This window comes from Pan paniscus, chromosome 21 (genome assembly GCF_029289425.2).
Source record: "Pan paniscus chromosome 21, NHGRI_mPanPan1-v2.0_pri, whole genome shotgun sequence".
Classification (NCBI taxonomy): Eukaryota; Metazoa; Chordata; class Mammalia; order Primates; family Hominidae; genus Pan; species Pan paniscus.
The window spans coordinates 105,082-119,651 of record NC_073270.2 but is presented as its reverse complement, the minus strand read 5'-3'; positions in this window follow the sequence as shown (position 1 = coordinate 119,651).

The following is a 14,570-nucleotide window of genomic DNA, read 5'->3' as shown; positions in this document are numbered from 1 at the left end:
TATTTTAGTTTCTGTGATTTTAAATTTGAGAAGGGGTGTCTAAGGGAGAATACATAGGGGAGGGGGAAAGGCTTATTAAAAGTGTAGTTAGACACTGAATGTTTAAGAATTGCATTTTGTATTAATACCTTTACCTAATCAGGACTGACAATCTTACCTGATGACAGCACCTGGAGGAATGGCTGCATTCAAAAATAAAAATGAAATAAAACAAGACCTTATTTGAACTTAGCAATAATGCTGATTCCTCTTTTTGATTTGAGGAGGTTATAGCTGTTGTAAATGCTTGAATTGGGTCTGCCCAGGCAAAACGGAGTCAAGAGTCCATGTCTGATGAATTTTAACAATGTAGACAATAGAAAGGGTTGCTTAAACTGCCCCTCTTTTACCAAAACACATTTACAAATGAAAGAACAATACTTCCATTTTTTAAAAACATTTTTTGAGATGAAGTCTTCCTTTGTCACCCAGAGTGGAGTGCAGTGGTGCGATCTTGGCTCACTGCAAACTTTGCCTCCGGGGTTCAAGTGATTCTCCTGCCTCATCCTCCCGAGTAGCTGGGACTACAGGCGCCCACCACCATTCCTAGCTAATTTTTGTATTTTTAGTAGAGACAGGGTTTCACCATGTTGGCCAGGCTGGTCTCGAACTCCTGACCCCAGGTGATCTGCTGACCTCAGCGTCTGAAAGTGCTGGGATTACAGGCGTGAGCCAACACGCGTGGCCAAAAAATTTCCATTTTTAATTGCAGGGTCTGGGGAATTAAAATGCATCCGTAATTTCTTGCATCTCTCCGCTCGGGCTTGCATGAATGCAGAGGGATGGGGAGGACTTCTTGAGGCAAGCATCCCCCTCTTGTCGCCTGCCATCTGGAGAGAGAGGGCTGTGATTTATCTCACTAATCAGGAAGGACCCGATGGGTGGATGGAGAGGTCTGATGGCTTTGTTGCTCCATGTGGGAAAGAAACGGACAGAGTGAATTTGTGTATGATCCCTAAGGAGAAAGCGTCTTTGTGCTCTATTTCTTTTTGACCTGGAGCCCCTGAAAGCAAGCTAGTTACAAGTTGAAATAGGCCGTTTCTAAAGTGTGATTTTGTTTGTGTATGAGCCTTGATTACAAAGGGGAAAAAAACCCGCTTAATTTACATACACCACATGTAGTGCAGGATCCCCTGGGCTGTCTTTTCAGGTATCAGGAAACTTTGATGAAAGTCGCTTGTCTCATCTAGGAGTCATTTCATATTGTTTAGCAGAGCCTGGTATTAACATTTCCTTCCAACTGTTTACTGGAATCTGTGTGTTCCCTTCAAGTGATGCATACTAGGTGCACAGGCTTCCTGCCACTGTCATCCTAATCTTTCCGTGCAGACAGGAGCAGAGGGGAGAGCGCTGAGCCAGGCCCCAGCTTGCTTTTCTTTCCTGACACAGCCCGGCTCCGCTGCACTTCTCAGCTCTTGCTCTAGGTGGTGCTGTTTGACCATTTTCTTCATGTGACCCTCCACTCGGTAATATAAATTCATTCGGAGGATGACCTGATATCAAAAAAAATTCCTTTTGATTAGTAGAATCAACTTGTTTCTTCACACGATACACTTCCCACTGAGACACATGGAGACAATTCTGACTCCAGGTTTGCAACCTTGAGATTTCTCTCAGATGCAATAAAAAAAAACAAAAAAGCATTTTGAGTGGCACAGTGATGCCTAGTGCATGATCATGTTTGTCTGCTCAAACATTAAAGGGAAACTGGTGGGTTTGAGGATGCCCAGCAGCACGACAGCTGCCAATGTAAATGAGCCGTATAGAGAGAGAGGGGCGGGAGGGGACTACAAACTTCAGAATACGAGCTGATCGTTTATAAGTTAAAAAAAAAAAAAAGTCAAAAGGGAGCCCAGGGTGGTGCAGGAAAAAGGAGAAAGGAAGATTTTCCTTGCAGCTAATCAGGAGAGTTCATAAGGGCTGATTACATGAGTGGAAGCCTTAAGTTCTTTTTTTTAAAAAATGTGAAAGTTTGCATGTATGTATGTATGTATGTATGTATGGCTTCATGTATTACCATTATTATTGCAATCAGCAAATGGATTTACTTCCTTTATCTCATGGGCTCCTTCCCACTCACTTCTGGCAGCACATTTTCCTTTCTCCTTCATCCCAGAACACCAAAGAACAGATGCGCTTCCTAACCCTGGCTCCAGGGGACTTTATACAATGTAAACAGTGCACCTCTAACATGGTTCACCGCTTAGAGAACGTGTGTCCCATTTTAAAACTGTGACTCCTTTATATTTTGCAGTGCTTATTTTAATAAGAGACATTGGACTTGTGACTTATTTTTCATGGAGGAGTGAGCTTAATGGTTGAAAGTAATCGATAAACTTGTTTTTCCTCTGATGCCATCAGCCAAGATACTATGGCAATAGTAAGAGGATGACACTGGGTTGGCAGCCCCTCCATAACATATTTGGACCATGTTTTTCCCCCAGAATGCACATGCAATAGCTTTGGTTTGGTAAGAGAGAGATGGTGTACTTGGTTTCCTTCTGTCACACTTTTGGTGAAATGAATTAGACTTTTAAATCAGGAAATTCAGCGAGATGAGTTAGATTTTTACACAAGAGCTGTGGAGGACTTCCAGCTGGTTGGGGGAATGATACGGAAATATCTTGCTAAATCAGGGTCTGGAGGAATGCTGCTCCCCTGGCAGACTCCTCTTCACAGGGAGCAATCTGTGGGTTGCTTACAGAACAGAGCGAGCAGGAGGCATAGCATGGTCTTGCTCATGGGAAGACCCGGTGTTCAGATGTTTGTCATTAGGAACTGAGTGTGGGCTTTTTCAAGTTAAACTGAAGCAGCAGTTCTATTAGGAAGAGCCTCCCAGATCAGCATCTTCTGTTTCTGGATACTCTCCCTTTGAAAAGCCAGATATCAGCAAAAAGCTTTGTTAATGGTGAAATTGCACAACTGAAACCCTATGGGAGCAATGGGAAAGATGGAGAAAGAGGTGGTTATATCATGTACTTCAACAGTTTATTTAGAGGCTGTTGACGTTAGAATAACAAGCCAAGACAAACAAAAATACTCATTTTGGATGAAAACATTGTCTTTTCATGTTATTATAGATAGCTGAGTCCTAAGACTTATACAGAAACACATTTTCCTAATGAGTGGCTGATTTTTCTGGTTGTGCAAGTAATATCCAAATTATTGTACAAATTTTTGGCTCAGGAGCAAACATTGTATTGCATATTGAGCTAATCACTTGCCGTTTCTAAGGTAAGCCCTTACCTCTGCTTTCCCTTCATCTTGTCATTTCTGTTTGTTGGGTACATGTTTCCTGTTGGTTCTTTCTGTTGGCTCTGATGTAACATGAATGAAGTTCTTAACATCCTTTCAGACATAAACACAACTTAGCTCATTGTTTCTGAGTTCATATAGAGATTTTCTTGCCCCTGAGACTTTCGTGTCAGACAGCTGGATGTTGCTGTGTTCAAGGCTCTATATGTTGATTTTGTGTCCTACAACTTTACTGATTTCACCTATCAGTTCAGTTCTAACAGTTTTCAAATTTTATGTATTTGTTTTTGTTTTTTAAATATTGTATGTTTCATTTTAGAGTCAGGAGGGTAGATGTACAGGTTTCTTAAACAGGTATATTGCATGGTGCTGAGGTTTGGGCTTCTAATGATCCCACCACCCAAGCAGTGAGCATAGTAATCGATAGGTAGTTTTTCAACCCTTGCTCCCACCATCCTTCCCTCCCACCTTTGGAGTCCCCCAGTGTCTATTGTTCCCTTCTTTGTGTTGAGTTCTAACCTTTTTTTAGTGAAGTTTGTAGGGTTTTCTATATATAACAAGATCATGCCGTCAGTAGAGACAGTTTCACTTCTTCCTTTCCTATTAGGATGCCTTTTATTTCTTTCTTTTGCCTAATTACCCTGAGAAGTGGTGTCTGTGGGCATCCTTGTCTTGTTCCTGATGGTAGAGGAAAAGTTTCAACTTTTCACCATTGATTATGGTGTTAGCTATGGGTTTGTCATATATGGCCTTTATTTTGTTGGGATACAGTCCCTCAATACGTGATCTGTTGGGTGTTTTTTTTTCACCATGAAAGGGTTTCGAATTTTGTCAAAAGCTTTTTCTATATCTATTGTGATGGCCATATAGTTTCTATCCTTTATTTTTCTAATATGGTATATTATATGTATTGATTTGCTTATGTTGAACCATGACATGATCATGGTGAATGATTCTTTCAATGTGCTATTGAATTTGGTTTGCTAGGATTTTGTTGAGGATTTTTGCATCTATGTAGATCAAGGATATTGGCCTGTCATTTTCCTTTTTTGTAGTGTTCTTGTCTGGCTTTGGAATCAGAGTAATGCTGGCCCTGTAAGATGAGTTTGGAAGTATTCCCTCCACTTCAGCTTTTTGGAAGAGTTTGAGAAGGACTGGTATTAGTTCTTCTTAAAATATTTGGTAGAATTAATCTGGGAAGCCATCTGGTTTGGGGTTTTTCATTGATAGGAGACATTTTCTTACTGATTCAACCTCCTTGCTTGCTATTAGTCTGTTCAGATTTTTAAATTTCTTCATGAGTCAATCTTGGTAGGTTTTATGTGTCTGGGAATTTATCCATTTCTTCTAGATGATCCAATTAGTTAGTGTGTAATTATACCTAGCAGTTTCTTAGGATCCTTTGTATTTCTGTGATATTGGCTATGATGTTTCATCTTTCATTTCTGATTTTATGCTCTATTGAAAACATGAGGCATAGCAGGTAGGGGGCACTGGTCAGGACTTGGGGTATAAACTGGCAGATGTTAAGGTGGGTGATTCTGGTTAACTCAGAAACTCCGAAGTCCCGTGTGGAAGAATTAACTGCCTGTACTCACCTAGTAATGTATATCCTTGGTCAAAAAAGATCCAGCTGAGAATGTTGGATGAAGGGACCAAATCCATATTCATCATTATATTGAAAACAAGTCAGATTGGCTGTGGTCTTTTGACAGCAGGTCAGTGGCTAAGTCTATTTGAACAAAGTTAGGGCAGGTTCAAGGGAGAATCCTGAGATCGGTATTCTTTGTTCCATACAAACTTGCCTTTCAGTTTCTTCTCCCCATGCCTCCAGGATGTCCCTGCACAGCCCGTAGGGCTCCCTCCTTCAGTACCTTGCCTTACGAAGGGGAGAAAATGAGTTTTCCAATGTTAGCATATATTTAGCCTTCCAAAATTTTCTATTTCTATTTTAGGGGAGCTCTAGGAAAACAGCAGATTACTCTAAATCCCCAGGTAAAAATCTGAAATGGTGGAATTTCATATGACCAGGAGACATATTTTGGGGCAAGTGGGCTTTTCACAATCACTTGGACATGAAGGCATCTGCTTCTTCTATGCCTAAAATAGTCCTTCAATTTAGTAGTTTAATTCCTCTTCCTCTTTTTCAAATTTCAAGACAATACATGTAGTGACTGAACAATTTGGATCCAAGTTTCACTATTTAACTGCCAGTGTGACCTTGGACCAGTCACTTAATCTTTTCAAGGCTCAATTTCATCATGTAAAGTAGAAGTACAAACAATCCCTGACTTAGAATATTTTGACTTATGATTTTTCAACTTTAAGATAGTTTGAAAGCAATACACATTCAGCAGAAGCTGTACTTTGAGTACTCATACAACCATTCTGTTTTCCACTTTCAGTACAGTATTCATTATATTACATGAGATATTCAAAGCCCACTTTATTATAAAATGGGCTTTCTGTTAGATGATTTTGCCTAACTGTAGGTTAATGTGAGTGTTTAAGGTAGGCCGAGCTAAGCTATGATGTTTAGTAGGTTAAGTGTATTAAATGCATTTTCAGCTTACAATATTTTCATAAGTTTATTGGAATATAACCCCATTGTAAATTGAGGGGTATTTGTAATAATGATATCTCTTCAAGGAGACTTTGTGAGCCTCTCATAGGAAAATGCATACACAGATGCATATGAATATATAATCTTTCTTTTCCATACATATGATATTCTTTAAGGATATTCAAAAATCTGGAAACAGTTGCCTCCAGGGAGATAAATGGTAGTGGGTTGGGAAACTTTTAACTGTATACGCTTTTGTACCTTTTGCATTTTGAATCAGATGAATGTATAATCTACATAAAATATTAAGATTAAAACATCACCGAATAACTTATCAGGAGTTTGGTGAACATAAGGGAAGGCCACCTATGGTGGCTGTATTTTATTCAGTGTTGGTCACTGTTGGGCACTTCATAGAGCTTATTTCATTTCATCCTCACAAGCGCTGTAGGAGGAAGGGGCCCCAGAGGGATTCATGGTTAGAATACCAGACTAGGAGCATTTGGCAGCTATATTCTGTTTAGGTGATAACTTTAAAGATATTTTTGTTATAAAATGTTTCAAACATACAAAAAATATAGAGAAGCAGTTTTCTATAGTTATTAAATATTCTTAATGGGTAGTCACAGAAATTATCATCCAAAGTGGGATATTCTTGAGAGAAAAAGGAGGTTCTATTTATAATTATGGTGGGATAACAAACTTAAGATGAACAGCTCTGGACAAACTGGGTTGTATGGTCCCTGGAAAACAAGGATTACTGTAAATGTGAGTCCCGCCTTGTGCTTCTCTCTGTCCCACCAAGAAAATATGATCTTGATACAGATGTTCATTGTGTCAAGGCAACCATGGCAAGCATGATCTAGATACTCTGTTCAAGTTTTATGCTGATCCTACCTATATATGTCTCAGGAACTTTCCAGAGTTTCCTTTGAGTGCTTCTAAATTTTGCATAAATGGTATGTTGTCCCTTGTCTCTTTTTAAAACCAGTAAGCCATTTTCCCTTCTTTTCCTGGAAAATTAAAGGAACAAAGACCAGGAAATAACAATGTATTAGCTAAGGTTCTGTTGATTGAAAGCAACAGAACCTAATTCTGGCTAGCTTAAACCATGCTAGGATTTAATGAAGAATACTGCAGAATCTTAGATATCTTATGACTGGGAAAGAGGAGGTTCAGGCAGTTCCTGGGATGTCAGCAACAGGTAGCTGTCAATTAACTGCCCCCACACCACCCACTGCTGCCGTCATCAATATAGCACACCACGATGGCTCCCAGCCTCTGTACGTCTGGGTTCCCGTGTTCAAATTCTAGAGACAGCAAGAGAAATCCCATTGAGTCAGGGATCCTTCCCTGGGTCACATTCCCTGCATATGGTCAGAAATGCAGGATTATGTACTAAAGACACAGCTAAAGAGGACCCACTTCACTGTTTTGGGACCATTTGCAGGGGAGGCAAAATTGTGAGCTACTCACTTAAAGAGGTGATAACCATAAGTTTGCAGGAAAAAAAAAATTGGAGAAGACAAGGATAACACTATCCTACGGTTTCTTCTGAAAATGGATGAAGGGAAGAGCATTTCCATTTGGAAATTCTCTCCTGGCATTTCAATATTTATGGATTCTGAATTCTGAGAAAAATCAGTTGAGAAATTAGGAAAATGGGAAGGAACATTCTAATTTTCCTGTGAAAATTACAGCTTAATAGTCAGTATAGAGAACTTACTGGCTTGAAGAAATGCACTGACTTCAAGTCAAGCAAGATGAGGAAGCACTGACATGTGGAGATGAAAGTTAAGGTGAACAGGACAGGAGCAGTAAAGGAGCCTCAGTCAGACTTTCTTGTATCTGTTGCTGTGTTACAAGTGTGTGTTCATGGCCTTGTCCACTGTTAACAGTGAACCATTTCTGCAAATAAATATTAATGTGTTCATAGGCATAGTATATGTTTTACAAATCCTATGAGAGGTTTTCTAAGAAATGCCAAGTTTTAGAAACAAAATATGCCCTTAAATCGGCAATTTTGACAGTTGCTTCTTTCTAGTGCTATTCATCTTGCCAGGAGATCAGAATGTTATGTTATTTAAATGGCATTGGAGGGGATGATTGATGCCTTGTTTAACAATGTCATGTAAACAATGATTAAAGCATTAAGTATTTGTGGTGTTACCTTTCAATCTTTAAAGGACTTTTCTTTAGCATTTATTTTGTGACAATATTCATTTCTTTTTAATGTTTTCTCTATTAATGCTATTGGATTTTATAATCTTGTTACAATATGTTGGCTCATAATAATAATAAATCATCATTTGTTATCATATCTTTTTAAAACAGAAGACTACTAAAACTTTTCATATAATCCTCTTACAGAAAAAAACGACTATTTGCTTGTTATTATAGTCACTTATTATTTTTCAAAAACTTGTAAGTGAAGTGTTATGAAAATCATATGAATTTGGGAATTCCCAAGCATTCTCAGAAATTCTATTTCCTTGTTCCCAAATCCCAATGATTAATATCTGCCAGGAGTCGGAAAACAGTGAAAGGAAGTAACATCCTATGTTGGATACCTGGTAGGGTTAGTGAAGAAACGTTATTGCTGAGCTCTGTGTTACGCTCACGAATGATGCCATTGAGGAAGTCACGCTTGTTGAAAGGAACGCAGATACACAAAGAGTTTTGCTGCTGTCTGTTGGATAAGAACCCCCTGGTCGATTTCAGCTCCTACTGCAAGTTACAAAAATCAATCCAATGATAAATGAATAGTGCCCAGTGTGCTGGGAAATAACTTATTTTTTGGCTTCAGAGGAAATTTTAGAAACAGTGCCAAGTGAAACGTAAAAACAAACTACGAAGACGTTCATGAATTTCCCTCTGAAGCTGACAGCCGTATTTTAGCAGATGGAACTCCTACTATTAGCTCAACTCTTGGGTTGAAACAGCGTGTCCAGGAAACCCTATGTTAAAATGCAATGTGTTGGGGATATTGTTCCTCTATTTGCTTGAGTTAATTTTCAAATTAGTGTACTCTTGCTTAGCTGTGCTCTGAGGGAATGAACAAAAGATTGGTAAACTCTAATGGAGAACACTGGTCAGGCAGGGCACATAGAATCCCTGGGGATGGTGGTTCCTGACAAATGGGGGAGGAGGACCTGAGCCAGGCTTGGGCTGGGCTGGAGGAACATGAAGATGGGATCTACTCACAACCCCCAAAACTGAGGGGTCCTGGTAACACATTATTTCACCCTCAGCCATGCAAATTCATTATTTTTATGGATAAAATAGCTTTAAAAATCTAATTTACATTGAAATGTTAAAATATTTATATAGAGATTAGAAATATTTATATAGAGATTATTGGGAATCCCCTCCTGAAGCCCAAACATAAAAACTACCAAAAAAAAAAAAATTCTGTGTAGGCTAAGATTGCAAATGACTGATGGAATGTAATTTAAATTAAACATGGAAAATATATTTCCTCTTTAATAAAGATCTAAATTCTATTCTTTTTAGGAGCCTTCAGAAATGAAATTCAACTATTAAAAAAAGTATAGAGAAGCCTTTAGAAAAGAAACTTTTCTTTTGCTGTATTATATATTAAAGAACTTTGATGAGAATAGTTCTAAAGTGTTTAATAATCGATTCCACTAATGTTTCTAGGTATTGTGGGGAACACCTAGAAATTAAATCTTCATCTTTGGCAGATCAGAGGCCTATTATTTTTAGGTAAAACAATTAAAATCTGCTTTTAATAAATCACAAATTTTGCAATTTAGCCATTAATAGTAAGTGCTTTTCAAAGTTTGGCCCAATACATGAAAAAGCCAGAAAAACATACCTGCATTAATTTTGCCCATCACCTTCTTATGCTGGCCTCAGGAGATTTATTAACAGCATTCAATATTTTAGGTAGGCTGGATGTGGTGGCTCATGCATGTAATCCCAGCACTTTGGGAGGCTGAGGTGGGAGGATGGCTTGAGACCAGGAGTTCAAGACCAGCCTGGTCAACCTAGTGAGCCCCTCGGTCTCTCTGAAAAGAAAAAAAAATTAGGTATCCTGTGCCTACCTCCAAAAACAAACTCCAGAGGAACTGAATTTTTTTTTAATTTCATGTGTTGGGATTATGGCTTCTTTTGCAGTTACTTACGAAGAATTTAAGGGTCAGTAAAAATATTTTTTCATCCTTAATAACATGAATTCTCTAATTTGTGTGTGATATAATGCTAGATATTGTGCCAAAAGTGTTACATAGACATAATCCATGCTCATTTTCAAAGATAATACTAATATAGAGAATAAGAATCATTATTATTGTAGTAATTATTATTTTAGTAATAGTAGTAATAATCAAAACAATTACATCAAACACTTATTAAACCCTTATTATGTGATAGGTACTGTGTAAGCAATTTCCACATATTAGCTCCTTAAATGTGATCACTAACCCCATGAGGTAGGTAGCATTATGTCCATTTTATAGATGCAGAAACTGAGCTTTGAAGAGGGAAAGCAACTTGCCCAAGGCCATGCAGGCCGTCATTGATAAGGGTGGGGAGCGAGAAGTTGAAGTCTGAGATGTAAGTTCCCAGACACGAGTACACAAACACGTACAAGATACTCGTATGACATGTGGGGTTGCTTGAAATATGTAATTGACTTTCCCCAGCACAAGAAAGTGTTTGGACAGATTTCAAAGGGATCTAACACTTCCTTAGAGGACTGCCCTACGACATTTTTCCATGTGCTTTTCTGCCCCTTGTCCTATACTTTTGGCATTTCTTCTGCTCTTAGAGGCAATGAGTCAACAGCATATTTTTAGCACCTCCTGTGTGCATAGAAGTGGCCCCTGACTCAATGGGAGTGTATAACTACCATGGGCCAAATCAGTCTGCTTTCCTGTTAGCCAGGGGATTATAGAAGAACACGCTCCCCTGATTCCAACAGAACTTGCTGCCACTCTGATGTCTTCATTGTAAGGCCTCTAAATGAATGTTCAAGAAATTCATGTTAAAGGCACGTGTCATATGTGTAACTTGTAAACATTTGTGTACTTGTCTCTGTGTCCTTACACCTCAGGCTTCAACTCTTGTTTTTACCTTTATCAATGACTACCTGTGTGCTGTGTGGCTTTGGACCAATTGCTCACCCCCTCTAAAGCTCAGTTTCTGCATCTGTAAAATGGATATAATGCCATATATACATAGATATAGATATACATACACCAATATATATACACACATATATATGTGTGTATATACATATATATATAATATACAAACTGAAATATATAGTTATATAAATATTTCAGTTTAAGTTTCAAAAATCACTGGAGGGTATTTTCATAATACCCTTCAGCAATTTTACCTGCTGCCTTTGCACATTCTGGTGAATTTCTAAATGGAAGTCGGATAGAGATTAATCTTTTAATGCATCGTAAATAAAAAAGAAAATCACAGAATGATGTAGCTGGAGACGACCCTGGGGATCTAGTGTTTCATGAAAGATTAATGTCCTTGATCTGTTTGTAAGTGTTTTCGAAAAATCTTCCATGGTCAAATAAAACTTGGCAATGTTGGATTAAAGTTAAATAGGTTTTTTTTTTCCTGCAGAACTTCATAGTCTTTAATATGCTAATATGTTTTGTGAATCTACAAGGAATGAAGTGTTTCAATACTTATTTTACCCAGATTCTCATTTTGGGACAGGCTGGTCAAGCTGAGTCAGCTAGTATATTCTCTAGATGGAGATGATGGCTGATGCCTTTTTGAGAGCAAGAGAGTCCCCAGGGGAAGCAAGGGTATATCAGTTGCTCCATTTCATGCCATGGATCCTCAGTCTTTAGAGGCTCAGAGAAGGCTGAAAGGCTACTCTAGGCTATCAGGGCTACCATTCATTGTGACCCATGCTACAGAGAAGCTTTGAGCTCAGTGCAGAGGAGTGACCAGCCCTTGAGAATCAGGAAAATTTATTTATTCCTGACCTAGTCCACTGAGGACATACAAGGAATGGGGCAGGGGAGTGTCACCAGCTATGGTTACAAGCTAGTCTGATTCTCTTTCATTAAGAAAACTGGTCCCTGTGAGTTTAGATTGGGAAGCACCAGGTTAAAAAATGTTTAGGCCAGGAGTGGTGGCCACTGTACTCCAGCCTGGGTGACAGAGTGAGAATCTGTCTTAAAAAAAAAAAAAGTTAAGTGATGTCTTCTGTTGAGGACCTCTCAGAACTTTTAATATGAAAGTGGGCATTGTGAAGAATGGGAGTAGAGTGTACAGGAGTTTTAAAAGCTACTTGGTCATGAAACTCTTGCTTTGTGCAGGATTCGAGGGGCACTAACATTCTGAGGAAAATATTTTGGGAAACATTGATCTAATCCAAACTTCTCATTTTACCAGCAAACAACTGTGGGGCCCTCTAAGTTTCCTTTCTCCATCATTGTGACAAATTCATTGGAATTAATTCAATTAAACCTGGGGTCAGCTTTGAAGAGATTTATTTAGCAGGTAAATCTGTTTTGTACATTTTGAGGGAGTTCTGAGTTTCCATAGTCAAAAACCACAGATCAATTTAACCAACCTTTATGGAATATCACCTATGGCCCAAAGACCCTTTAGCTACAGTGACGGTCTACAAAAATATAAACTGTAATTCTTGCAATACAGGAGATTAGTAATAATGGTAAATATAATGATGATGACACCATGAATAGCTAACATTTATTGAATGCCTTTCTATTAGTCAGGCACTTTACTAAGTATTTTAATCCTCCCAACAACTTATGAGGTAGGGATTATAATAATTCCCATCTTATAGTGAGGACTCTGAGGTTAGGAAATTATCCTAGCCTAAATGTTAAGTATAAGCATGAATAGAAAGGTGTTATCAGCCTATAAGACATTCCTTTATGAGTGATACAAAGTCCTATATAAATTCAGAGAAAAGAAAAGTGGTTTTAGAAATCCTTGATCAGTGAGTGTGAAGCATGTGGTGGCCCGGTTACTGTTTGGTTGCCCATCTGTCCTCCCTCTGGGGATAAGCACCCCCTTACTTTGGAAGAATTGTTCTCCTTTTCACTGTAAGGTTCTTTCTGGCTATGCGATGGGGCACATTGCCTCAAACTAGCCCTGTTCCAGTCTTTGAGAACCTTGAAATTGGAACCAAGGGAAGAGGATTGCCTCTTGAATGGTAATTCTCTAAAATCTAGTCTGAGGTGCTGGTGCCTAATCCCTGGGTCTGTGGAAGGAGCTGGGCTGTGAGAGGGGAGAATGATGTTGATGTCAAGAGAGAGGCAGGTGCTAGGAGCAGAGAGATGGAGGCCTGGAGGGTTTCTGGGCTTCTCTGAGGCTTAGGGTTTGGATCATTGTCTTCGTTACTGGAACAAAGGATTTACCATACCTGCTCTTCTGGGAATGAAACTGTCCTGCTTTGCAAAATAAAGTGTCATTAGAAAGAGATCTTAAAAACCCCACACCATAGACAGGTGCACAGATCCGTAGAAGTGTTAAAGTTCTGTCTGTTGGATGCTAAGCCAAGACTCTTAAGTATGTTCTAAAGAGAAACTGGTGTGTGTAGGCTGTGCACTCCCAGGGAGATAAAAAGTTAGGAACTTTATGGGTTGGGCTTGGTGGCTCCCACCTGTAATCCCAGCACTGTGGGAGGCTAAAGTGGGCAGATTGATTGAGCTGAGGAGTTCGAGACCAGCCTAGGCAACATGGTGAAACCCCATGTCTACAAAAACTACAAAAATTAGCTGGGCGTGGTGGCATGTACCTGTAGGCGGGAGGATCGCTTGAGCCCAAGAGGGAGAGGGTGCAGTGAGCCATGATGGTGCCACTGCACTCCACCTGGGTGACAGGAACTTTATGGGGAATGGGATCTTGGAGACTGAGTAGAGACTAGAGGAAAAAAAAAAAAAAAAACTACCTCCCCAACTGGCCACACTATTCTTTTTAAAAAATGTTAATTGACAAATTAAAATTGTATGTATTTACGGAGGTATAATGTGATGTTATGATATATGTATACATTGTGGAATAATTAAATCCAGAGAATTAATAGATTCATCACCTCAAAACCTATCTTTTTTGTGGTGAGAACATTTGAAATTTATTGTCTTAGCAATTTTGAAATACACAATACTTCATTGTTAACTACAGTCACCATGCTGTGCTGTAGATCTCAACAAAATGTATTCTTCCTGTCTCAACTAAAACATTGTACTCTTTGACAACATTTCCCCATTCCTCTCACCCCCTCCAAAAACACCCATTCTTTATGATGAAGAGAATGGCTAAAAAGTCCCAGCAGGTTTCAACTGACGGCTTCAGTGGTTGTCCCATCACACTTCAATGTTATTAATAGAAAGGGGAGGGGCAATACATAATTCGGAAAGGTGGAAAGTACCATTGTAACCACTTTCCTGACTTCACAGAAAAATTCCTCTTGTTTACATCTGTAAAATGGGAACTGCGTGAATACCATTCTTCTTTTCTTCAGCCTCCAAAGAAAAAACAGATGCAAAGCCTTTTATCAATTGCAAAACAGTATACAATGTGTGTTATTACTCACAGTTGTCTTACTGTGACCAAACACTTTATAAGCCTGCAGCAAGTCAGCCTTACTCTCAGGAAGTGGACAATATTTGGGGAAGGAGAAGCAGCAGGATCTTTCAGGACAGTAGCCTTGGTGGGTCCAAAAATTCCTTGAGCGAAATGG